The sequence below is a fragment of the Phasianus colchicus genome, chromosome 1, assembly GCF_987193195.1.
Source record: "Phasianus colchicus chromosome 1, bPhaCol1.hap1.1, whole genome shotgun sequence".
Taxonomy (NCBI): domain Eukaryota; kingdom Metazoa; phylum Chordata; class Aves; order Galliformes; family Phasianidae; genus Phasianus; species Phasianus colchicus.
In genome coordinates this window covers 73,506,372-73,530,501 of record NC_143436.1, presented here as the reverse complement: position 1 = coordinate 73,530,501, position 24,130 = coordinate 73,506,372, and the positions used below count along the sequence as shown (strand labels likewise).

At 36.1% G+C, this 24,130-nt stretch overlaps 1 long non-coding RNA gene across 3 annotated transcripts; it reads left to right on the top strand.

Annotated features, from left to right (window-relative positions):
• Nucleotides 1–13,251: 13,251 nt before the first annotated feature.
• On the top strand, nt 13,252–21,661 carry LOC116235204 (uncharacterized). 3 transcript variants are annotated; one of them, XR_016469907.1, is made up of 5 exons: nt 13,252–13,294; nt 13,397–13,508; nt 13,585–13,699; nt 20,651–20,776; nt 21,401–21,661. It is a non-coding gene; the product is annotated as an uncharacterized LOC116235204 (long non-coding RNA). The 3 variants fall into 3 exon arrangements; XR_016469902.1 differs by lacking the exon at nt 21,401–21,661 and having other exon boundaries at nt 20,651–21,379; XR_016469896.1 differs by lacking the exons at nt 20,651–20,776; nt 21,401–21,661 and adding an exon at nt 14,540–17,558.
• The last annotated feature ends 2,469 nt before the right edge of the window (nt 21,662–24,130 follow it).

The window sequence follows — 24,130 nt, the reverse complement described above, 5'->3', positions numbered from 1 at the left end:
TAGTGTGCCAATAGTATTACCCCTTTTTCAAAAGTGAATGATGTCATAAACGATCTTAATTCACAATCTGAATTCACTGGAAGCAATTTTTTCTGTTTTTTAAAGATATTTTCTCAAAGATAAAAAGTATTAAAATCCGTGTTAGAACAAGATAAGGATTAAATAGCAGAAAAACAGCCAAGCTGGGTCAGGGTGGTCCTGTCTGTGATGGAGCCAAAAACAAAGGTGCTTTGGGAAGTGTAGAAGAAAAGGGCATGCAAATGCCTCTAACCTTCCTGTAAGCTTCCAGCCATTTGCTGATCAGAGATTTCCCGATGTTGTTTCTGTCTATTTAGTAGTCTAATTTGTTTGCACTTAACTAGCTTGCCTGGTTTCTCCTGAACTCTATGTAAAATTTGAACATCTGTGATATCCCGTGACCAAAGTTTCGTGAGTTAACTTACATATACACATATTGTCAGGATTCCTCTCTTTCTGCTTGTTTTGATCCTGACTTCTACCAGCTTTCTTTGAAACTTCCAGTATAAGGAACAGATTTAAAAATATTAAGGTAATGAATGCATATTCCAAGGAACTAAATTCCATTTTTTATGAATTTACACAGAAGAAAGTTCTAATTTTACTGAAAGTCCGTCTCTCTATTCCAGATAACACAAATTATTCTGTAAGATGAAACAAAGATTCCTGTAATAATTGGCAAACATCCTAGTAATTTCAAAGTATTGCTATAGAGGCAAAGAGTTCATTAATAAAATGTACAGAATTAACAAAGACATATCCTTAACAATGCAAATAAGAGTGTAATGCTTAATCTTCACTGTACATGATGAAGTTAATTGGTTTTGAATGCAATTTTTGAGACTTACTGTAGTATTTCAGGGGCAAAGGTCAAGAAAAATGCCAAGGTAAAACAAAGATCCAGTGTATGGGCTCATAAAATTAGGTAAAGTACTGACATTTATCTGTAGTTCATCCAAAACTTTTGTGTCCAGAAGAGATGGAAATCCCTGCAGAAAAAGGCTTTTTTGCAAATATTGGCAGTTCCACTTCTTTATTCCTCACTTTCTGTAGTCCTGGTGCTTCATTTGATATACTTTCCTGAGGTTTTGATATGTCTTTAGCAATCTGGAATAATATAGGTGTAGCATAGCTCCAATGCTTACTTTTCTGTTTGAAAAAAAAAAAAAAAAGACTTTCAGAGAGATTTAAAATTTTTTTTGAGTTTGCTCACTTATATTGGTATTCACTGTAGAAGTGAAAATGGAGGAAGGACTGCTAATTTTTAAAAGTAGAGTGGTCATTTCCAGCTTTTATCATTTTCAGACCATCCTGCTGCAATTTAATTGCTGTCCTAATGTTCTCTGTAAATATTTTTTCTAACCAAAATACAAATCTGTTTTCTTAAAAATTTGATATATTCTGATGAGATGAAATAAAGTAATTGAGTAAAAAATTAAGATCAAGGTACTGTCAATCATTTAGTTTGCTCTTTTATTCATTTCAAATGGAATTGTGTGGGTTTTTTTGTAAAAGTAAACAAAAATTGAATAAAATTGACAGCAAAGTGTCATTTGTATCATGTTCTACCAGTTGGAGAAAGATTCGAGGTTGGTCTTTCTTGTTTTCTCAGCTATCGTGGGGAATATTTTAACATTTAAAGTTTTTTAGGTTTTTTGTTTCTTTGTTTTTTACAATCTTATGTTGATCATAAGATCAGAAAATGGATACGGTACTATTGTGAAAATTTAGGAGGTAAATGAATTGCTTTTTTTCTTTTTGCTTTTGAACTAAAATTTTTCCACACATTTTGTAATCTCATTATAAATGACTATCTCCTTTCTTAATGATCATGCGTGTTTCCTTTCCATCTGCACCTTTAACATGTATATGCATTGTTAGTAGAATGTGTTAGACTATCTGTATCTTTTATTGCAGATCAAATAAAACTCAATAGTGAAAGAAAGTTATTCTGGATTACAAAGAAAATAATGTAAAAACGAAAATATTTCAGATTTGTAGGTAGCTATAACATACTTTCAATTACATAAAGGTAATAAATCCAACATAGAAAGTCTAAAGTCATATTCCTTGGAAAGATACAAGAGAGAAAACATAAACGTGAGATAAAAATCAAATGTATATGTGCAATGATATCTAAACTTCTGTCAAAGCTGTCAAGAGACTACATTTTTAATATTCTAGAAGAGGAGAAAGAAACTAGGCAGATTTGCTTTCCAAAGAAGTCTTTACCCAAAGTCCTGTGCATGAATACAAGTTATCTGGAGATGAACTTTGGTTACTAATGTATAACTGAACATATCACATTAGCAAATGTATACTCTGCTAGTAGGAAAACAAGACTAATCACTGAGGAATGCAAGCATGTAAGTTTCCTGCAGGATGAGAGCTAATAAGGCAGTGAAGTTGTAGGACGATGCACTGTAAATTTATACCTCACCCTGCCTGCCCACAAGCCCTTTACATTGTGTTCATGCCCTAGGTAGAATGAGCTGAAATTGCCCTAAAAATACAAGACTCAAACAGTCATACATCTGATAATTTAAGGAACAAATGAGGAAAAATTACTACAGCTGAGTATTGGAAAAAGTTTAGATAAAAAAGTGTGTCCAACTTCCTTTGACAAGGGATTCTAGGTTACTTTAGAATTTTTGGTGGATTTTTTTATGTTTTGAGGAGTATTTTTTTGCTTATTTGTTTTGTTTTCTTGTGAATGTTTTCTCCCAGCTCAAAATATATGCATTCTTATGCCTCATTTCCTGTGGAATAACACCCCCAAAGTATGACATTCCTTTGCTATCAGCCATGTAAATATAAAGAATATCCTCTGCTCTACACTGCTTTCATGCTTAACTCCCCATCCCACTATTTGCAGTGTACATGTGAAGCAAATTGAATAACTGTTTTTAGATAAGCAGGACTCATTAAGGCCAGAAAGGAAAATGAGGATGAATATGTGAAGGCGTTTCCTAGCACAGCTCCTTCACAGTAGGGGTGGATCTCTTCCACTCCCAGTCCCAGGTCCCAAGTCCAAGGGGGCTGTCTCTTCTACCAACAAAATAAATTTAAATCTATATTCCTTTACATAAAAATAATGTACTCTGCACAATTCAGTTACACTCAAAAAGGAGTTTATACCTATGGATCATACCTATTCCATCTAATTATGTGCAGCTGATTGAGATAATTAAAGAAGGAATCAGATCAATTTGGATTCTCTCTGTAGACCTTCATGTTCAAGATTTCACCAAGGTCTAGGTTGCCCTTTAGGCTAACAGAACCCAGACAAATTAACTCCTATCTTTTACACTGCATTTTTTCTCCTGATTCCAAATATCCTCAAAAGTTTTTCCTAGTTGAATGATAACAAAAGTACAAGTTTGCTTAGAGAAGGGGTCTATTTTTCTGATAGTCAGTATGCCTATCCCTAAAACAGTAGTGATTCTAAAATAGTATGCTTCCCATGAACAGCAGTGGCACAGTACCTTTTGTGTATAATATGGTGCAACGTTTCAGACAAAAGCCACTTAAATTTAGCACATGCATGGCTTATTTTTGTCCTTTTATTACTCAAATTTGTCATGCAAATTTTCTTTTCCTGTTTTCACAAGAGAAAGAAATGAGAAACAAGTTCATTCAGATTTCTTGAATATGCTTGTAGAAACATTCACAATATGGATTTGAAAATTTAGCAGTAAAATTGTTTGTTATAAAAGTTAAATTGTTTTGTTTGAGAAACATTGCTAACATTGTAAATACTTCTGGAAGAAGCTGTTCATGGTCTCCTGACTGTTCCATATTTATGAAGAAAAGAGGTCAGAATGTTATGAAAGTGTTTGGCAGTGGTTCAGCTTTCACATAATATGCTGTGGGTTTGATAACTTTTGATTTCAAAGTCTTAATTTGAGTACTGCAGCGATATCTTCTCGTAAGAAGAGGAATGTTACGGGAAATACCTGCATACACAGTAAGTGTTGCAATGAAGGATATACATAGCAGGTATCTTCTTATGCTCTGCCTTTACAGCTTAAACCCGTAGACCAAATTCTAGCTCATTCCAAAGACTACTATCCTCATCAATACTGTATTGATTGTAAATGCTTAGAGAGATGATGAAGAAACATGGTTTATCTTAATCATATTAAATGTCTATTTAATATGATCTTAATGTCTATAGAAAGCAAGTAGAAGGCAACAAAAATACGTCAAGATGTTTTCATAAGATGATGCTACAAAACACAATCATTGCAGCTTCTTTTTAGTTCTCAAACAAAGATACAAATGTAAAATAAAAGATGACAGTGTGATAGAATCCAGGGCATTTGTTACTTTCAGTACAAATTAGCCTTCTGGTAGGTGTACTGAACTTCTGTGTTTTTGCCAAGTAAGTAGAAGCTGTGCGCAAAAAAAGGGCAAACATTTGTTTGTAGGATATGTTTGATTTTGGTGCTTTTGTTTTAAGTAACTTTTTGGCTCTGTATCTTAATGCTAAGATACATGTGTTTACATAGTGAAAACAAAGTTAAGCTTCCCAGATACCTCTATTCTAATAGAACAATAGAAACAACTGCATCCTGCTGTCAAACTGTTTCCCCTAAACTATTTTCCCATGTCTACTGGGCTCTCCTACTTTAATAGTTCAGTGCATAGTAGCTGCTTTGTGCCCAGATGTGAGACAATATTGGAGTCAGGAAGGACAAGCTGGGTTTCAGCTTCTGAGGAGAATAAATGAAGTATACGCATGTTTGACATCAGGCTCCAGCTAGTGGTGAAAAATTATCTTCCCCTTGGAACTAGAAAACCTTTGAGATTAGCCTCATCCCCCTAGAGAAATTATTTTAGCATTCAGTCACCCAGCACAGCCATGGCAGCCTCCCAGCCAAGTGACATATCTGATAGCATGACATATTTATGGACAAAGGCCAGTTGGTGTAGCTTGATGAAAAGACAGTGCAGATTTGAATGTTCAATCTGCTTAATAATTTGTATCAATAAGCTGTTAGGACAAATCTAGCTCAAAATGTTTTTTCTTTCCAGTATTTTCCATTTCATTTTTGCTGTTTCTTTGGAAAGAAACTGAACAGTATTTCACACATTCATAGCTGTGCATAGTCCTATATAAAGTTATATTTATGTTTTGGCAAATTTTGAGAGGGAGGGAGAGAGAATTGTGCATTTTTATTGTTAGGATGAATTTAACTCCTTTTAGATTTTGCCACAATTTGGGTTAAATGGTTGAATTTGTTATGCAGGAGGTGTATGCGCAGGTTTCTGAAGGAAGTGGTTGCCTATTTATTAAAAAAATGTCCAAAAGTTTCAGTGATAACAGCCTTCCCTTAATTTTTGCTTGAGCAATGTTGTCTGTAGCCTCTCTTTTGTGACTGTTGGGACTCTATGTGTGAGTTTAAGGTTGTGGAGAGGTGGGCACATGGTTGTGTGGGATAAAGCAGTATGCAAGCTCACAGAGTTGAAATACACTTGAATTACTTCACTCTAAAGTGCTCCAAAGCTGACTGGAGAGGGATAAAGTGCAAGGTGGGACTTGTCAGGCAATATGTTAAACCCTTTTTGGCAATGTCAGTTCTGGGCAAGGCTCTACTCATCTCATTAACAAGGCACAGTAAATTTACCCCAAACACTTTTCAACCTTTTTTTCCCTGAGCAGGGCATAAAAAACTTATTTGGTTGCGGACAGTATAATAATCTATTGTGGTTCTTTTCATAAAAACATTGAGATGTTTCAAGAAAGAATGAGGCTTTTTTCCCAACATGTGCCATTTGGCCGACCCTTTCTTTAGACTGATGGCAGGATTTTATTTTAAACTGTGGTGTGTAGGCATTGACAGATTCTTTTAAAATGTATTAAGTGGAAGATTGATTCCAAGATGATGTTCTAGAGTTGGTGTTAGTTTCTTTTAAAAATTGTATACTAATGATTCTCTATGATGAAATGAGTATTCTTTCTTTCCTAGTCTTTTCAAAATTAGAAACGAAAATTTTGTTGTTCTGTGTCCAACTGCACAGCAATCTATAAACAAAAACAGAAGAGAAAAGAATCTACAAATGAAAGGTTAGAAGGGACAGCTGTGTTGTCTTTGAAATCTATTAGGTATTTTTATAATTATATGTCAGTCTTATTTATGTGGTATTTGCAGTTATGATTTATGTCTGCATTACCATAACTATTTCCATACTTACAGACAACATGCGATAATTTTGAGAGCCAAAAGCAACCATTTGGTAGCATTTAAAAATGCAGAAACATTAAGGGAAAACAGGGAAGTAAAGCAGAACCCTTCTGAGCTTTATCCATCTGAATAACGTGAACTAGATCAAAGGTGCCATCCAACAAAAACAAATGTAGAGGTTGGATTGTGGCAGTAAACTCTCTCTTAGCTAATTTAAAATTCTACAATTCTATGATTTTATGATTAAAAATTTGTTTTAAGGTTGGGAGCTCAGAGAAGAGGGATATTTCCCTATTACCTTCTTCCTCCTGTATAACAACAGAGAGAGAGGGATGCTAGTGAATCCAGCTCCTGCTGTGATTATATCAGGATTCATGAAATAGGAAATTATGTATGATGATAATGCCTGCAAGCACCACTGAAGCAAAGGCCCATTCAGAATTTCCATCATAAAATCCTAATTTGTGGGTGGGGTGATGGACATAGTTTAACAGAATCAAAGAAAAAAAACGGGAAAGGACTGAAAATTAGTGCACAATGAGTAATTCACAAAATGAGCTTCCTAATTTTTGAGGTTTCAAGGATACGTCTGATATAAACCTAAAAAATGCATTCACTAATAAAAACATACTTTAGAATCAAGGTGTTTGGGGGTTATATGCCCCCAGTTACTTAAAGGTTGAATCATTCTGTAATATAATGCTTTTCAGAAGGCTTTTTGCAAGTGGAAATTTAGTAGGTTTTTTTTTTAAATTAAAGTAGGGTGATAGTTATTGAAAGTAATTCTCTGAGAGGCAGAGCTACTCCTTGTATATAGGAAACATGTTTCATCCTGGTCCTTTATTATTTGCTAATATGCCTAAGTAGTGCTGATTTGTGTAGTATATCTTCTCAGCACCAATGTGGGAGGGTCAGTACTTATCAAAGCAAATATGATTTGCAGTTATTTGCAGATCTCTTGTGAAGGAGCATTGTACTTATACTTGGAGCATGTTCTGTTCAAGGAGAAGAACAAGAGGTTCACAATGAGAGATGTTGTGAATATATATGTGGGATGGGATTCCAGTAAACACAGTCAAAGCCCAATCTCACTTATTGTAGAGCAGACTAGCACAAATCCATCAGATCTGCACTCTGCCTACGAAGTCATTGGATTTTATTATGAAGCTATCATCTAATTATTAAAAAAAAAAAAAAATCTAATCTTACTGTAGTTGATGTTTCAAGCCAAATTGCGATTTCATTGATTCTAGTGTAGGTATTTGGAATTTGCACAGGTATAAATTACAGCAAATTTCTTAGATGGCCTTAAACAAAATTCCAGCTCACATCCGCACATCCTGCTTGGTAGGAGTGAATTGACAGAGATGAGGTGAAAGCAGAAATGTAACTCAAAAACTTACAATTAATCTGAATTAAATCATATTTTTCATTTGTTATGCCTAAGAGGGTCTTTGTGACATACTGGGGATTTAAGGAACCATGGATCTGAAGTTGTGCATGTGTTCTCGTATTGACACCTCAACTCAGGCTTTTATTTTGAAAATGAAGCAATGCTGGTTGAACAGCTTAGATTTCAGCTGCACAGCTTTTCTCCTTTGCTAGATGACTTCTTAATGAGAGTAACTATGGCAGTTTGGGCCTCTTTTAACCATTTGGCATGGTTTGACACTTCTGAAATAACCTTCATTTAATAAAGTAGGAGAGATAAAGACCTGTTTTGAGCTGCCTAGTTGCAAAGGCAATCTCTGAAGGATCATAAAAAAATAAGACCTAATTCTGAAACAACTTTTGAAAAAAAAGAGAAGAACAGAAATAGATCATATATTCCAAAGCATAGATGAATTAATCCTGCCTGAATTCTCCCCTTATGGTTTGTGTTGTAAAACCTTATCACACACGGTACATGGTAGTATTCTCCTATTATTAAAGTCCTTTGTAAAACTCTTTAGTTGCTCGAATCTTTGCTAAACTTTAGCCATCTGGGCTGAAATTTGCTGAGGCAGAGGTCTGCCTCAGCCTGAGATTTTTTGGAAAATTTATATGTGAGCGTGGGTCACATATCACAGTAACCTGATGCACTGTGAAGATTCTCTCAGAATTAAACAAAAAAATGTTGATGAAAAACATTTGAGCTTCTTCTAAATCTGAGCAAGAAAATTGGACAGAAATGGAATATTATCTTCCAGACTTCAGATCCAGAGTCCTGATCCAAAACATAGTGAACCCAGCAGGAGGCTTTCACATGGGTAAGGTTTTGATTTTTAATGGGTGACGGAGCAAAGATTTTCACATCGTGAGTGTTTTCCAGGACAAAATTCACCACTATACATCAAATTTTAAATATTACAAACCCCAAAAATGAGTGTGTAGATGACAGTGTCTGCTCCCCAGTGATTGCACTAACTGTTGATTAGGATCCAGCTTGAATAGTTTGATCCCATTTACAGCAGTCTCAAGGATTGCTGTGATTAGGCAATTGGTACAGATTTGTTGCTTTTCTGCTCTCTTGGCTGGAATTACTTTGATGGAACCAAAACTGCATACTCTGCCCAGGACACTTTGGAATATACTTAGGTGGGAGGGAGAAGGGGCTTGTGGCCATATGCTGCATAGAAGATCAAAGCCAGTTAGCAGCTACCTTACATTTAAAAAGAAACAAGGAGAGTTTCTCACATAAGATAGACCCTATACTAAGAGAGCATGCAGATGAGCTGTGAATAACTGAGGAAGATAGAAACATAAAAGTGATATAGTGTTACTGGTACATAATGAAGCCTCTGGGGAATAGAGTCTTTCAAAGCTTAGTATGACACTGGAAGTCTAATCTATGTTGATGTGCCTGGCCTGTGTAACCCACAGGAAACCTGGCTGCTGCTTGTAGGCACAGAATCATAGAATCATAGGGGATGGAAGAAACCTCTGGAAATGACCTCCTGCTAAAGCAGGTTCCCTACAGTAGGTTGCACAGGAATGTGTCCATGTGGTTCTTGAATACACCCGGAGAAGGAAACTCCACAACTGCTCTGGGAAGCACGTTCCACTGCTGAATCCCTCTGAATTCACTGTGATTTTTTATTTTATTTTATTTTATTTTATTTTATTTTATTTTATTTTATTTTATTTTATTTTATTATTATTATTATTATTATTTTTTTTTAATGTTCAGGTAGAACTTTCTGTGTTCTAGTTTTCACCTGTTACCCCTTTTCTTTTTATCATTGGGCACCACTGAAAAGAGCCTGACCCCATCCATTTGACATCTGTCCTTTAGATGTTTGTATGTGTTGATACACTCCCCTCTCAGTCTTCTCCAGACTGAGAAGTGCCAGGTCACTCTGTCCTTCCTCATTAGGCAGATGCTCCAGGTCCTTAATCATCTTTGTGACCTTTCACTGGAATCTTTCCAGTAATCACTTTTCTTGAACTGGGGAGCCCAAAACTAGTCACAATACTCCAGATATGGACTCAACACAGCAAAATAGAGTGGGAAAATCACCTCCCTTTACCTGCTGGCCACTCTCTTTTTATTGCACCCCAGGATACCACTGAGCTTCTTGGCTGCAAAGTAATACTGCTGGCTTGTGGTCAACCTGTTGTCCAGCAGAACTCTTAAGTCCTCCTCTGCAACAGCTCCTTTCCACCATGTCATCCCCTAACCTGTATTTGTGTGTACAGTTATTCCTCACCGGGTGTAAGACTCTACAGTTTCCCTTGTGGAACCTCATCAGGTTCCTCTCTGCCCAACATTTCAGCCTCTTCAGGTCTTTCTGAATGATAGCACAGCCTTGTGGTGTGTCAGCCACCCCTCTCAACTTTATATCATCAGCAAACTTGCTGAGGGTGCACTGTATCCCTTCATTCATCTCATTGATGAAGATGCTGAATAAGGGAATAGGGGGAACCTTACATCGACATTCCAGCTCCTGAAGGGGGCCTACAGAAAAGATGGGGAGGGAATTTTTAAAAGGACATGTAGAGACAGGACAAGGGGAAATGGCTTTAAAGTGGAATAGGGTAGATTTATACTAGATATTAGGTAGAAATCCTTTACTGTAAGGGTCATGAGACACTGGAACAGGTTGCCCAGAGTGGTTGTGAATGGCCTTGGAGGCATCCAAGGACAGGCTGGATGGAACTTTGAGCAACCTGGTGTAGTGGGAGGTATCCCTACCTATAGAAAGGGGGTTGGAACTAGATGATCATAAAGGTACCTTCCAATCCAAACCCTTCTATGATTCTCTTCAATCTGATTAGGGAGTATTGTGAAATGTCATCTCACTTCATTCAGTATCACAACTGTTTTGAATCAAAATCAGGAAAGGGATCATGAGCTCAGAGTTATTGACTTCGTAATTTTTGAGAAAAGAAGTGCTTGGGTAGAGAACAGATACTCTGCTAAACCTCTGGCTCCCAGAAGAAAAAACTGCCATGTGAGCTTAGCTGTTCACAGGTCTGGCAACAAAGGTATAGAAAGCAAAGCTCCTTTAGCTCTGTTACATGGAAGCAATGAAGCAATTTGTCACTACTGAATCTCGATGATTTTTGTTGATTAAGCCTCAAATCCTCCCACGAAAATTTTGAAATGAAATTCCAAAAAATGACAGAAATCAGGTTTTATTATTTATATTATATATTATTTATATTATATATTATTTATTATTTATTTTATTGCTTTTTATTTTTTTTAATAGGATTCTAAATCAGCTTAATGTTTTAAATGGTAAATCATCCTAGTCTCAAAAAAAAGTCTTAATTAAGAAATACGAAAACAAAGTATTTCAATAATTCTTCTTGACTCCTTAAATAATAAAAATAAATAACATTAAACCAATATTTTCTTACAAACAACTTTTAAAAAATTGTTATTTTCTCATGAAAATCAATTTAATTTGAACAATTTTGATGAGCACCAATTGATGCAAATGTAAAAAAATTTGATTTTGAAAGCTATTTTCAAACATAGGTTTTGCAGCTGTTCTCACTTGCTTATGACTGCGTGCTGCAAGTGATGTCACACAGATAAGTTGAAAGTTTTACATTGGAATGTCCCTCCAACTGAAAATGACAATTTGTTTCAATGGAACATTTTTTAAAAAGGTATCACATTCTATTGAACTGTATTTTAAATCATATATTGAAAGCAAGGATTTCCAATTTTCTATTTCAAAGCAGTTTTTTGAAAATCAGAATTAAGGCAAAATAGCTTAATTTTTCACATGGGATCATTGTAATTGAATTGATTTTTTCTTAAGTCATTTGTTTTAACTTGTTATTTTGTTCTCTTTTGGAATGAAAATCTTCTAATATGAAAATATTATATTGGCCTTCCAGTACCTGAAGGGGGCTTCTTTATTTCACAGAGAATGTGAAGTAATATTGCAATAGGAAAAACTGTAACTTTATTCCAGTTCTCCTTACTTCAGAATTATGACAGCTATTTCACCTACCACAGTTTTCACATTAGTAAGAAATTTTTTATTGTTATTTAAATATAATGTAGAATATTGACTTTTATTTCCTCTTGATTAAGGAAAATACATTAGAAAATGCAGATCTATATGACTCAAGGTATTACCAGACTAGCAGAGATTCATGTTTTTTTGCAGGAACTGTGATGCTGAGCCAGAACAAATACCTGGTTATCTAGTATCCCTGGAGTTATTCTCTCAGTGTTGACCAATATCAGATGCTAAAAGGTGAACTAGAAGATTAGAATAGATTGAGTTCAAATTGCTACAACTAAATCGGCTGTTTGCAATGGATTATATCTAACCTACAGTACAAACAATATTGCTGCACAAGTCATTTTACAGGACAACACAGCTTTGTAAAAGGTAAACAAAACAGAATACAACAACACACACACATAAAAATCAAGATGCAATGGAACACTGTGGCAACCTGCCGTGGTAAGTTGTCTATGTTTAGAGATGAAAGCCTTCACCCTTCTTAACAGTACATTCTTAAAAAGATCTTCAGGTAAGGAAAAAAAAATTCAAGAAACTGAGAACATTTTTCTCCCTATATCTGCAACATATAGCTTTAAATTTTATATAGCAGCAAATAATTACATAAAGCAAAAATACTGAGAAAATCAGTGATACATACTTCTGTAATATTTTCCTACTACTAAACAATGTTGATAGATGGCATTCACATTTTTCCTGTTTAGAAGTTTGCTTTTGATTTCAGAACCGCATACAGGGACGCTTTAGTAAAGCACATGATAGTCAGCGTGTCTGATACGTGCTGCAGCCCTTCGAGACCAGAAGAAGGGGGCTGGGTTTCAAGCCTGGGGAGGTGTTGTGTGGGGTACCTCAGATCTCTTCTGATCACATAGGCACAGTGCTTCGTTTGTCACAAGCTTGATCCTCGCATGCTTTTTTGTGCATTGCCAGAATACAGTCAAAGAATTCTAAACCTCTAGTTGGCTTATCTAGGGATTTATCTATGATCTTGTGATTAAAGACCTGTGTGGTTTTTTTTTTTTTAATTATTATCAACAGTGTGTTTTTTCTGTAGTTTAAAATGTCTTTGTGTGGAACAAATGTGCTTGTGAATAAACCAAAAGGAAGGAAACAAGGTCTAGTAGCTCCAATTTCAGAGACACAGGGTCTTCTGCCAGAGAATCTCAGTTCAAATGCAAACAAGGCATAGCATTCCCCTCTATAAGCCAGTATTTTGCTACTTCAGTTGTTTTAAGGTACCCAGATACTATGGTGTAAGGTATACTGAAATGCACTATTCAGATAGTGCATAGTTATAGCAACGGCACATAAAACAAGTTCAACAGATAAAGAAATTGGCCAAAACAGTCATTCACATTATAGGCCAATACAGGGCCTGCTTTCACCTACAAGGTTGTATGGGAACTACTGAATCACGGCCTGAACCTCTGATTGATCACCTGAGGTGAGCAATGAGTCAGCCCTGGGAGCACAGGTGAAAGCAATTCACCTGTTCTGCCAGAAGGGGTGGAGCCTGGCTGCACCGCTCCTAGACCCATTTAAGAGCTGACTGCCAGTGGGGAAGGAACTCTTCTGGAGATTTCTCCTTTGGAGTTTTACAGTGAGCCCAGGACACAGGTAAGCATTCTATCTATTCTCTTTTGTTTAATAACCTGCTTAGCTGGACTATCTAGTATATTTCATAATTATAACATCTGTGCATTCATTGATTATACACAGGTCAAGTTTCCATCCGGATTTAAGATCTGGCTTGTACAGCTTCCCTGTCTTCTCAGGGTTGAAAACTGCAGACTACTAGCTCTGTGGTGCTACCTCAAGTCTCATCTGCTCTGTGAGTTTCTTAAAGCTGGTTTCTGAGACATGTAATTCTATGCATGTTCTTAAAACTGCTATTTTTCCCTGTGTAGGTACATATAAAATTAGGAAACCTGCGGTTTCAAAAATCAGAAGAGTAACAGGACAAATGCCAAATATATAGGATTTATTAAAATCTAAGGTTTTAATGACAGTTATCAGACACTGGTAAGTATTCCTGTAGCCTGCCCTGGGGACATAGAAAAGTCATCTAAAAAGTTAAAGCTCAAAGTTAAAGCGTTCTGGCTTTTTCACAACTATAAGTGCGATGACATCTTTTCTGCAACTTTGAAGTTTAGTGTGGGTTCAGAAATCTCCCAGGAAGCAGGCACTGATATAAAGACATACCCTAGGAGGCAGCAGAAGCACATGTTCTCTGTTAGAAACCTGAAACACGTGAACCTGTGAATTTCTTATTCTGCTTTTCCATGCACTGCCTATTAATATTTGTTTTGTTATTGATGTTTGAGGTCCTTAGTGGCTGCAGCCTTTACATGCCCTCTGGAGCTTGTCACCATATGTATCTGGAGAGATTCTAAAGCTGCAATTAGCAAGTCACCTTGCTTGCCAGTAGACAAACTAGCAACCTGTGAAGGAGAATTCAATTTATAAACTATAGCAAGACTAACAGATTCCCACGCAAAGAGCATTAATATATTTGTGCTGTGCTCAGTTTGCCTGAGTGTTTGTAATCAATTAGAAGAAATAGCTGTTATCTCCATGTAACTGGGTCTCCCTTTCAAAAACGTATTTAAAAAAAACTGAAGGAGAATGATGGTCCTTGGTGAAACTGATGCATGCCAGCACAAATATACATCTGAAATCAATTTGCACAAGTCACTTAGAAAGCAATTTTGAAGGGTATTCTGTATCTCTGAATTCAAAGAGTATGCTCACTGCGAATTTTTAATTACCTTAGAACTGGAATATCTGACTTCAGAAACATATACCTTGATAGTCAATAACATAGTGATATCCTGAGGAAATGTAATTCTGGGATCCCCTTAGGTCTGACCAGTCCATTCACTCTCATCATTGACTCAGTACAGTGGGCAGCTGCCCTGTGACAACATCATGTGTGTGGTCTAAGGGAAGGCTGGAGGTTATGATCTGTACGAGAGCACTGGGGAGGAGGATGGAGGTGAAATATGGACTCTTGCTGATTGTTGAAACTGCAAATTGGATTTTCTTAAAATTTCATAGCCTGACTTCTAAATTATGCTTCAAGCCATATTTAGTTTGAGCCTGGTCCTTTAGCCTTGTGTGACTTATTCAGCCTTTATTTGTGTCTGTGTGGTCACTGTATGTAAATTGAGTGTGCAGTGGTACAGTTTTGGTTTAACTTTTTGTATTCTTGTACTTTCATGTTTTTTTTTCTGGATATCTTTTACATATTATGCCTTCGTTTTGTAGAGTATATAGTGTTTTCAGAGCTCTATGAATACTCAGTATTGTTATTATTTTTGACTGGAGGTTTTGATAAATATGCTCAGCTCCCAGTAGTATATTCTCAACTCCCTATCCACAGGAAAAAAAAAACACTCATTTTTCCAGATGTTGAAAACAATACTTCTAGCCCCAGCTACAGAGTAACTATCACGGCAAGGATCACTGCAATGGGCTAGATCCCGAAGTCCCAAGTTGTGATTGCAAAAATGGACTTTCACTCTTGTAATAAAAATGTACTTTCTTGTGGTGTAAGATATTGAATGGTGACAGCAACTGCTACAAATCTAACACAACATTAACATGTAGGGAAGAGTGTACTCAACATGATGCTGAGTGATTTCCTCCATTGGCTTGGAAAGCAAAAATAACTTGCCTGAATTGGAAAGGTAATTTTCAGTTCTCAGAATATCCTTTTCCTCTTTTACTTAGTTTTGCTGAATGGTTGGGCAGGATGACTATAGCTGACTGTAGTAATGGTTATGTCATTCAGCAGAGAACTAACTCCCTTGTGTGAGCAGAATTTTGATTCATTTTATTTAATTTTTTTCTTCTCTTTTAAGGCAAAACATGCAGATGGGGGTCAAAAAACAGAACTAAGCTGTAGCCAGAAACGTTCCTATTTTGAAACACTGAAAAAACTATGTACACTTATTACAATTTCTTTTTAATGAGGGCATTTATGTCAGAGCAAAATAGCACAAAATAGAGAAATCTAGACACTGTAAAATATGCTAACAGATTTGGCACATGCATCACTCCCTTAATATGCCTCCAATGTAACCTATAGATCCCACAAATGACCACATTCTGTTTTTGTATGTAAAAAAAACTTCTATACATGTAACACTCGTAAGAGTAGCAGTCTTACTAGTAGTAAAAGATTATGGTCTTTCTATTTAGTATATAGGTTTACTTAGAATGAGTCCTTGTGGAAGAATGCAGAACCACGAAAAACTGTTAAGATGTCATGATTATAATAATTTAACATTTAGAGGAATACTTCACTTTAAGTTATAGTTCCAAAATTACACTGCTCATTCATGATTTTTTTAATGTATAATTGGCTGCCTCCAAAACTGTCACAGTAGGAGGAAAAACAGCTCATTTTCCTTGGCTTGTGTACTTCTGCTATTCCTGTGTTCGTTTGGCTTGGCTTGGGTTAAGAAATTCTGCAGTCTGAAATAACTTTTTATATGTTGGCGTGCACATTTTACTAGAATAAGCAGGCAAAATAGATGAAGGAGGATTCAGCTATGATCAAAATACATATTGTATTGCACATTTTAATATATTAGTTTGCATTTATGATCTTTTCATTTCTTCATTGTAATGGCATACATACAGGCACATCCTATCTGCACATAAAGACTTGAAGAAAGATGTTTGGAAGCAAGATAAGATTAACAAGGGGAGGAGAGATGTAGGAGAAGAAAGTAAGCTGAGGAATATAGTTTTCTCTCTCAAATATAAAGCTGAGAGAGGATTATATTGATCTACTGAAATATATTCAGGCAAAAGCCTAACATAGGAAGTAAAAAATAGGAAAACATGTTCCTCTGACTGTCCCTTTCATGGGGGCATGGAGATATGTCTCTCTCCACTGGCAGAGCTCGACTCTTCAAATGTGGATTCACATTCCCATCTAGCCTGAACTGAACTTTTTTCATTTATGGGACTGGGCTGAAGCCCCAAAAATACTCCCAGCGCTGGCTTTAGCTGTTAGTTTAGTTTCCAAATTATTGATCATTTACATCAAGCAGCAGTGGAAAGGCCACAGTCCAGCAATGCAGCTGTGGGTGTGCTGCTGAGTGAGGCCCTATCAGGCAGCATGTTCTCCCGACCTCAGATAGTAACTTTGCTGCAGAGCCTTCTGCCCTGGATCTTCAGGTGCATGCCACACAACAGCTTACTGGTTAATTCCACATCTCTTCCTAATCTTTGACTTTCCTCCAAACCCAATTTGTAGGATTCTCTGGTAGGTTGATTTGTAGTTGTGTGACAGTATCTTGACCTTTTGCAGGGAAAATCCCATGTGCTCACAAGGGTTTAACACAAGGTCTTACAAAGTAAAGTGAAAATAATTCCAATGAAAATATTTAGGCAATCCTATGATTCTGAATGTCTGTTTTGCTGGCCTTGTCATTGTGGTCTTATACTCTAAAAATGTTGAATTAATGCATACTCACTGGCTGTTATTTCTGGTTAGGAAACTAGAAGTTTTCTATACACACATCATCACACTGACATGGGGCTGAGACACAATGCAGCAGTGCATATAGCTGTGCCATGTGAGAAGCAGGGCTAAGAAGAACATATTGAAGCTCAACACCGAGTAGTTCTGTGCTTGTTTCACAACTGAGATGAAAGACGCCTTATTCTGTTATAAACAGGAAACCTGGGCCAAGTCTGTAGAGGTTCACACCCAGGGCCACAACCTTGAGGAACCAAGGTTTGATGTATTTGTCAAGATGAAGATCACAACACACCCCATGATTTGTGCATTGTTGGGACCTGCTCCTAACCACATCTCAGCAGAGATTTCTATTTAATTTTAAAATTTTATGCAGTAATAACTAGGGGTCAGTAATATCCACATCAAAAATGAAGTATAATGAAAACTTAAAAATGTGATATTTCAAGTCCATCTTTAAGTCTTTACACTACTATCTAATATGGTAAAGCAAAATAGAAAGACTAAAGAAAATATGATGAAAATAGATAGAATAGAACTAAGAGCCCATTTCATAAATACTTTCCTTCTCATCTAATTTTCTTTAAATACAGTCTTTTAGGTGTATGTTATTAGGGACTGTACACATAGCAAATCTGGCTTTTATATGCCATTCAAAATGTTTTGTTTTGTTTTCTCATTCTCCTGTTTTACTCTCATAATTCTAACTATAATTTCACTGAAAGTAACTTCAGAAGTTACTACTGATCTAAAAATTGAGAACTTCAACCTGACTTCAACCTGTACAGCATTAGTGCATGAGACACCTACTATGAAAACTGAGGAGGAATGCAGAGAAATTCACCATAATTGCTAAGCTGGCTCTGTGAAACAGCAGTTATACAGGGTAATGTAGATTTTGTAGGATGATAGTGTAATGCAGAATAGCACAGTGTAGGAAATGAACTAAGAAATTATACATACATCAATTCAAGCATTAACTAAGCAAACTTGTGTCTGTAGTTTCTGTGAGATGGTATATGGAAATACGTTCTACATGACATGTCTAGATCTCTTAGATCTAGACCATTTTTGTGATATTTGTGTTTGTGCCACAGTTTTCCCTTTTAACCTATTTCTTATTTATCCCCATGATGAAAACTGCCATCAGGACTGGAGAAAGTAGTGTCCAGTTCTAGAAGAAACCAATAAATTTGATTTACTCTAAGTTTTTAAATGTCCAATAGTGGAGGACAAACACCAAGTAGCCAATATGGGCCATCTTATAAAACAGATTAATAGTTTGCAACAATTTTGGTTTCTACATTATTTAGGAGAAGTATTCAGGTGTGGACTACTAGCATTTAAATTATATTAGTTTTACGTGTTTACACACGTTCTTTATTTCTAAGCCCTCCTCATTCCCCAAAACATTAATGAAGTTTGCTGCTCTTAAAATAGCAGTTGTGTATGGAATACCTAATTGTTGGTTTTCAGTTGTCATTACTGTCATGATATGTTAAAAAAATTGTCCAAACAAATGCAAAGCAAGTGTGCCTCCACATTCAGTAGGAACCTGTGTTCTGCAACAATTTGTCCCACAGCCCTCATGGTACTGTTGTTGAGTTACTCCACTGCCTGCTTCAGCCAGTCTGTATGTATTTAGACCTCTCAGCTACAAACAGCAGAGTTTCATAGGAACCATTAAAAGCTGCATTTTTTTTTGTAATCTGAATGATTTATTTATTTATTGCATTTGGATTTATTTACTGGCAGTGTCAAATAAAAATTTTTGCTTAGGGCATTTTCATCTTCTCCTCAGTGTTGCTTGTGGACTTTTAGCCGGCCACACACAGAAAAATTCATCCCCCCTCCCCAAGTGCACTTCTTGGTTGGAAGAAAACCTCATAGGAAAACTGCAATGCTACTAGTACATTGTCACAATACTTCTTCACCATTTATAAATATTATTGTCAAAGTAAATTTTCCTGAGTACTTAGTCTACCTTTAACATGTAGCTTATTTAAGCTTGTAAGAATGGTGACGTCATTTTGAATATCTTTGGCCTCTTGAATACTGTTAGTACAGAACAATAAGAAGGAAAAAATAGACTGGAAAAAATATGCTGCAGATCTTTTGACATTTTTCTATATTTTAAGTGGGTCCTCTTGCCAGTGTGCACATTCATGTGTGATGCTGGTTACAGTGTTTGCTTAATGTGTTTTATTTAACATCTTGTTTAGCATATAATTTCCTCTTTTTTCTCTTTTATAGCTGCATACAGTTTGAGCAGGTTGCCTCTAACTTCAATACTAAGTGATAAAATACACACTTCTAGCTGTGAAAGTGTTATTTCTTTTCTTCATTTTAATTTGCATATATGTAGTTCTTTAGATTTATCATTTTCTTACTGTCTGTTTAAAAATGTTGAGATTTGATTGGATTTTCAATAGTTGATAAGGAGATAGAGATCAGAATGGATAAAGGATTTAGCATCCTTTTACTCATACTCAATATTTGTGGCAAATGTTGAACAGACACATCTTCTGGAAAAAACACAGCTCATGAACAATGAATATAATGGACAAATTGTTGTCATTTTAACAAAAGATAATGGTTTCTTGGTTGTTTGATTTGTTGCTATTGTTCAGTTTTTATGCATTTGTTTGACAGCTCAGCAAAAGTGCTAATTTGGTTGTTAGTGCCACAGTATTCTTGCATAAGATGTGAATAAGAATGCAAATGATTTTGTTTGAGCATGTGTGGGAAGATGCTATATCTATTGCAATAATCCAGGTAGAAAAATAAATAAAAGGAAGGAAAAGAAAGGGAAAAAAGAAAAAAAAAAAAAAGAGGTCTAGTCAATTTTCAGTGATTTTGAAAAACAATCCTGTTTAAAAATGACAGGTTCAGGAAATTCTAAAGGTGACTGATGCCTCTTTATCTGAAAAGAACCCCATACCAGCGTCAGCCAGATGATAAACCATGACCAGGCTCTCTCAGGTACTATGGAAAAAGGTAGAGGAAAACCTCAACACACACCAAGCCAATACAGGAGTGAAAGGATTTTAAAGAAAGGGAGGCAGCTGGAGCTTGGTCAGACTTCTGTTGTAGTGAGCCTGGAAAGTTTTGTTCATACATCAACCAAATCCCACATAAGAATAGAGGGAAGGAAAACAACCCTCTCATTTGCTCTTAGATGACAAATGACAGGATTTCTATGAGCAAAGCAGGGAATTCTCTCCACTTATAAAAATTTTATGACAACACAGATACACTCTCCTGCAGAACTTGACTTGCACACAATTTTGTCATTTAAAGAGATTGGGAGATGCGGATAGCTCATCTGACTTGGATTTCTTGATTATAGTGTTTAAGCTAGTAGATGGGCTTCCCTTCCACTCATAGTTTTTACCTTACAACAGCATGAGCTATTCTATTTTTTGTCTTCTAGAAAACATTTGATTTTTGAGTGATAGTTTCTTTCATTTCCTTCCCAGAGCCATTTGTCCTGAGGTTCCTGCTTGGTTTAGACTATGTCCATACGTAGAAGATCTAGAACATTAGACTTGATGCCCAGTGAGCAATGACAGTGACATCGAAAGGCAAAAGAGGAAGTTGCACTGGTCAGTCAGAGTTAAGTGTCTGATTTAAAAAGCAGTAAAAGAAGAATGAGTTCATCTTAAATTGCATACATACAGATGGCAAAGGAAAATTCTGCCTTTGGGTCCAGTAGTGTCAGTAAGTGTACAGGATAAGGAAGTGTCTCCAAAGTAGAAACATTTCAATAGCTTAAATAATAAAGTTTTAGGATGGTTTTGCTGCTGAAAGCTCTTTACTCTCCAAGGTTGGAGGAGACAGGAATCATAAACAGCTACTGCAAAAAGCAGAAATACTTTCCAACAAAATCTTACAATCTGTCTACAGGCTTTGCCACACCACCACTATCTTAGTCCCTTCCTTTTCTGTGCTTCTGTAGTATGGAGAGCATTGTGGGAAGGAAGCATGCCTCCCAGCTGTTAATTTCTATCTTCTAGGCATGCAGGAGGGAGCATAAACTCTATATGTGCTTAGTATAAGTGGAGTATTTTATTTTAGTCTCTTTCATTTATAACTAGCATAAAGGCATGTTTTGTGATATTCTAATTTCACTCCTAAATCCCCTTTTTCCTTCCCTTTCTCTCCCTCCCTGTCCTTCCCTGCCCTCTCTGCCTTGTCCTGCTCTGCCCTGCTCTATTTTTTCACTACAGGTTGCTAATAGAAGTAAAAAATGCTCTGATTCACCCAGAAAAATGTAGCATTTTTCATGATAGTAAACCAACACCAAATATTTATTATCCCAAGATCTAACCTCAAGGACAGTGTGGCAAATGTAGTAATGAACAGAACATTTCTAAACTACATCAGAACAGTGCTTTCTTTTTCTCCCTCTGAGTTTTTAATCATCTCAAGAGATAACTGTCAGCAGTTTCTTCTGGTAAGACACAAGTTTGTCAAATATATCCTATGTGTATACCTATAAATACATACAGACATAAAGTATATGTTTTTTAATAAGTTGAAGTCTATAATTAAATATACTTCAAAATAGATAAAACATCATGTAGTTAATTGCATACTTTTCTAGATCTAAGGAACCATGCAGTGAAATAAGAAAGTTAAAGGCAGGTTAGGGATATTCATTATTTTTCCCAGATAAGCATATTCATATCTATGGAAGTCAGTGCCAAATAGACTGTCAAATGTGAGAATTCTGCAGGATTTTATACTTTGTGGGTAGTAAGTGCACATTATTTCTCTTTCTCAATAAGACAGATACTTCATGCTTCAGAGCATCAGCCTAGCCCTCTGTGATTTAAGAGAATTGCCCATAGCAATCAACTAATAATGCAGTCACCACTCTGAGACATCTTCTGTTTATCAGACCCAGATGCTAGACCCTGTTTTCCTTTGAAAAAAAAATTACCCCATGAGACAAATACCCTATAAACACTCTAAGAGCTCTCTAAAGTTCATGATAAGCTTGTTGGAGACAAAGTACCCAAACTTCAATAACTGTAACTGTAAGCATCCCTGAAAAACACAACAATGAACAAAAAACTGGTGAAATGTGGGGGAACTCCAGTCAAAGTCATATGTAACCCAGCAGCTAGAAGAACACCGAAAAGTAAAACCAGACCAGCATAATCAAAACAACTCTTTGTGCTTTTTGTAATTCAGAAGACTGTCTGAAATAATAAGGAAAAAGATTCTGTTTTAAAAAGCTGCTACTGGCTTTTTCTTGTTTGAGATGGCAATCCTTAATCAAAAAGATAACTCACTTTAAGCTATTTTTAACCAGGTTGCAGTACATATTTAACCACTGATTGAATGAGATTACTTCATCATGTGCAACTTATGGGAAAAAGGAAAATATAATGCACTGTAATATAAAATAAATATAATATGCTGCTCAGAAAATGCACAGCTGTCCTGAGTTCATGGTGAATATCAAGAGTCTCCATGTATAAAATAGATCCAGACAGTACTCAGTTCATCTCTACGCATTTTTCCTCTTCAAGAGGGACAGATGATAGGCACAGAAACCTAACTACACTCACACCCCTCAAACTCTTCTGGATACAGGTTTGTTTTTTTCCCCACTGTTCAATCTCTAATATTCTACAGCATTTTGATCAGAGAGGATTTCATCTAAAAAAGCATCGTTTCTCATCTGCAACTCCTCTCAGCACATTCTGACAAAGTTAAAGCAAATTCTCTTTGCACTAATCAAATGACAAAAAGAAATTATGCTTGTTAACAGTGTTAAAACTGACTGGTGATTTCTCATGCTTGTCTTTATCAACAGAATTCAAAACAGAAATGGAAAAAAAATTATTAAACAAAACAAACAATAAAAAGCAGAAATTGAGGAGTCCTGACATATATTAGTAGAGGCTATCACAGTCCCTGGGAGTTGCTGACATGAGCCTGGTGCTCTGGAACTGTATGGGCTGTCAGCAGGCAAGCTTGAATCTGCTTTCTGTTTTGTTTTTTTTAATCAGTAAAATTCCCATCTTTTAAATACGGTCAGAGGAGTATTTTGATACAATTTATGAAAAATGTTTTAGCCAGGCTTGTACTTTTCTTGCCATCAGCTTTCTTGCCAATACACAAGCAGTGTGAGACTTTTCTTAGCATCCCTGGGTGCTCATGTAGATAGTCCCCAACCTCAGCAGTCTTCCAGTAAGCAATCGCATATGGGATATGGGCATTCCTTGCCCGTGATGTCAGCAAAATGCAGTGTAAGCTAAGTAAATCTTGAGGTTTTTTAAGTCTTAAAAATTGGTCCAATTTCAGCCCACGTTTCAGAACTTTCCACCTTTAATTATAGAAAATCCTGAGCTCTGTTACACTCAGTGTTTCTTCTGCAGTCAGCCTGTGTTAAAACATGAAGCAAAAAAGATACTGTTAGCTTTGCTTCAAAATATTGAATTGTTTATATACTGTGGTGAAGGAAGGCTTTAAAATAGCTTCACTAGATACCTCAGTTGGAACAGAGGTGCAACATGCCTTGCAAAGTCCATCCTTGTGTTTGAGAGAACATATACTTTAAATTCCTATGAATCCAAAACAATTTGATGAACAAAAGACTAAAGAACTTGAAGAAATTTCTATTTGTTCCATGTGGTCTTAGACAGGGGGCAGTATTTTCAGACATAGTTTTCATTTTCTTGAAGGAAACATACAATATCTGCTCTTTACTTCCAAGATGGAATACTGCCAGATCCTTGAGTTTTAATGCTGATGTTGGTAAATAATATTCATTTCTGGAAAAACCATATAGGTACAAACTTGTGGGTTAGACCAAAAAAAGCACACTGAGAAACTGATTCAAAGGGAAGTTTTCTAATAGTTGTTCCAGTCTTCCAGTTACACAGAAATAGTCTCAGTGCCCTTTCAGTTTGAAGCAGAGATTTATGGTTAATTATACCATTTCC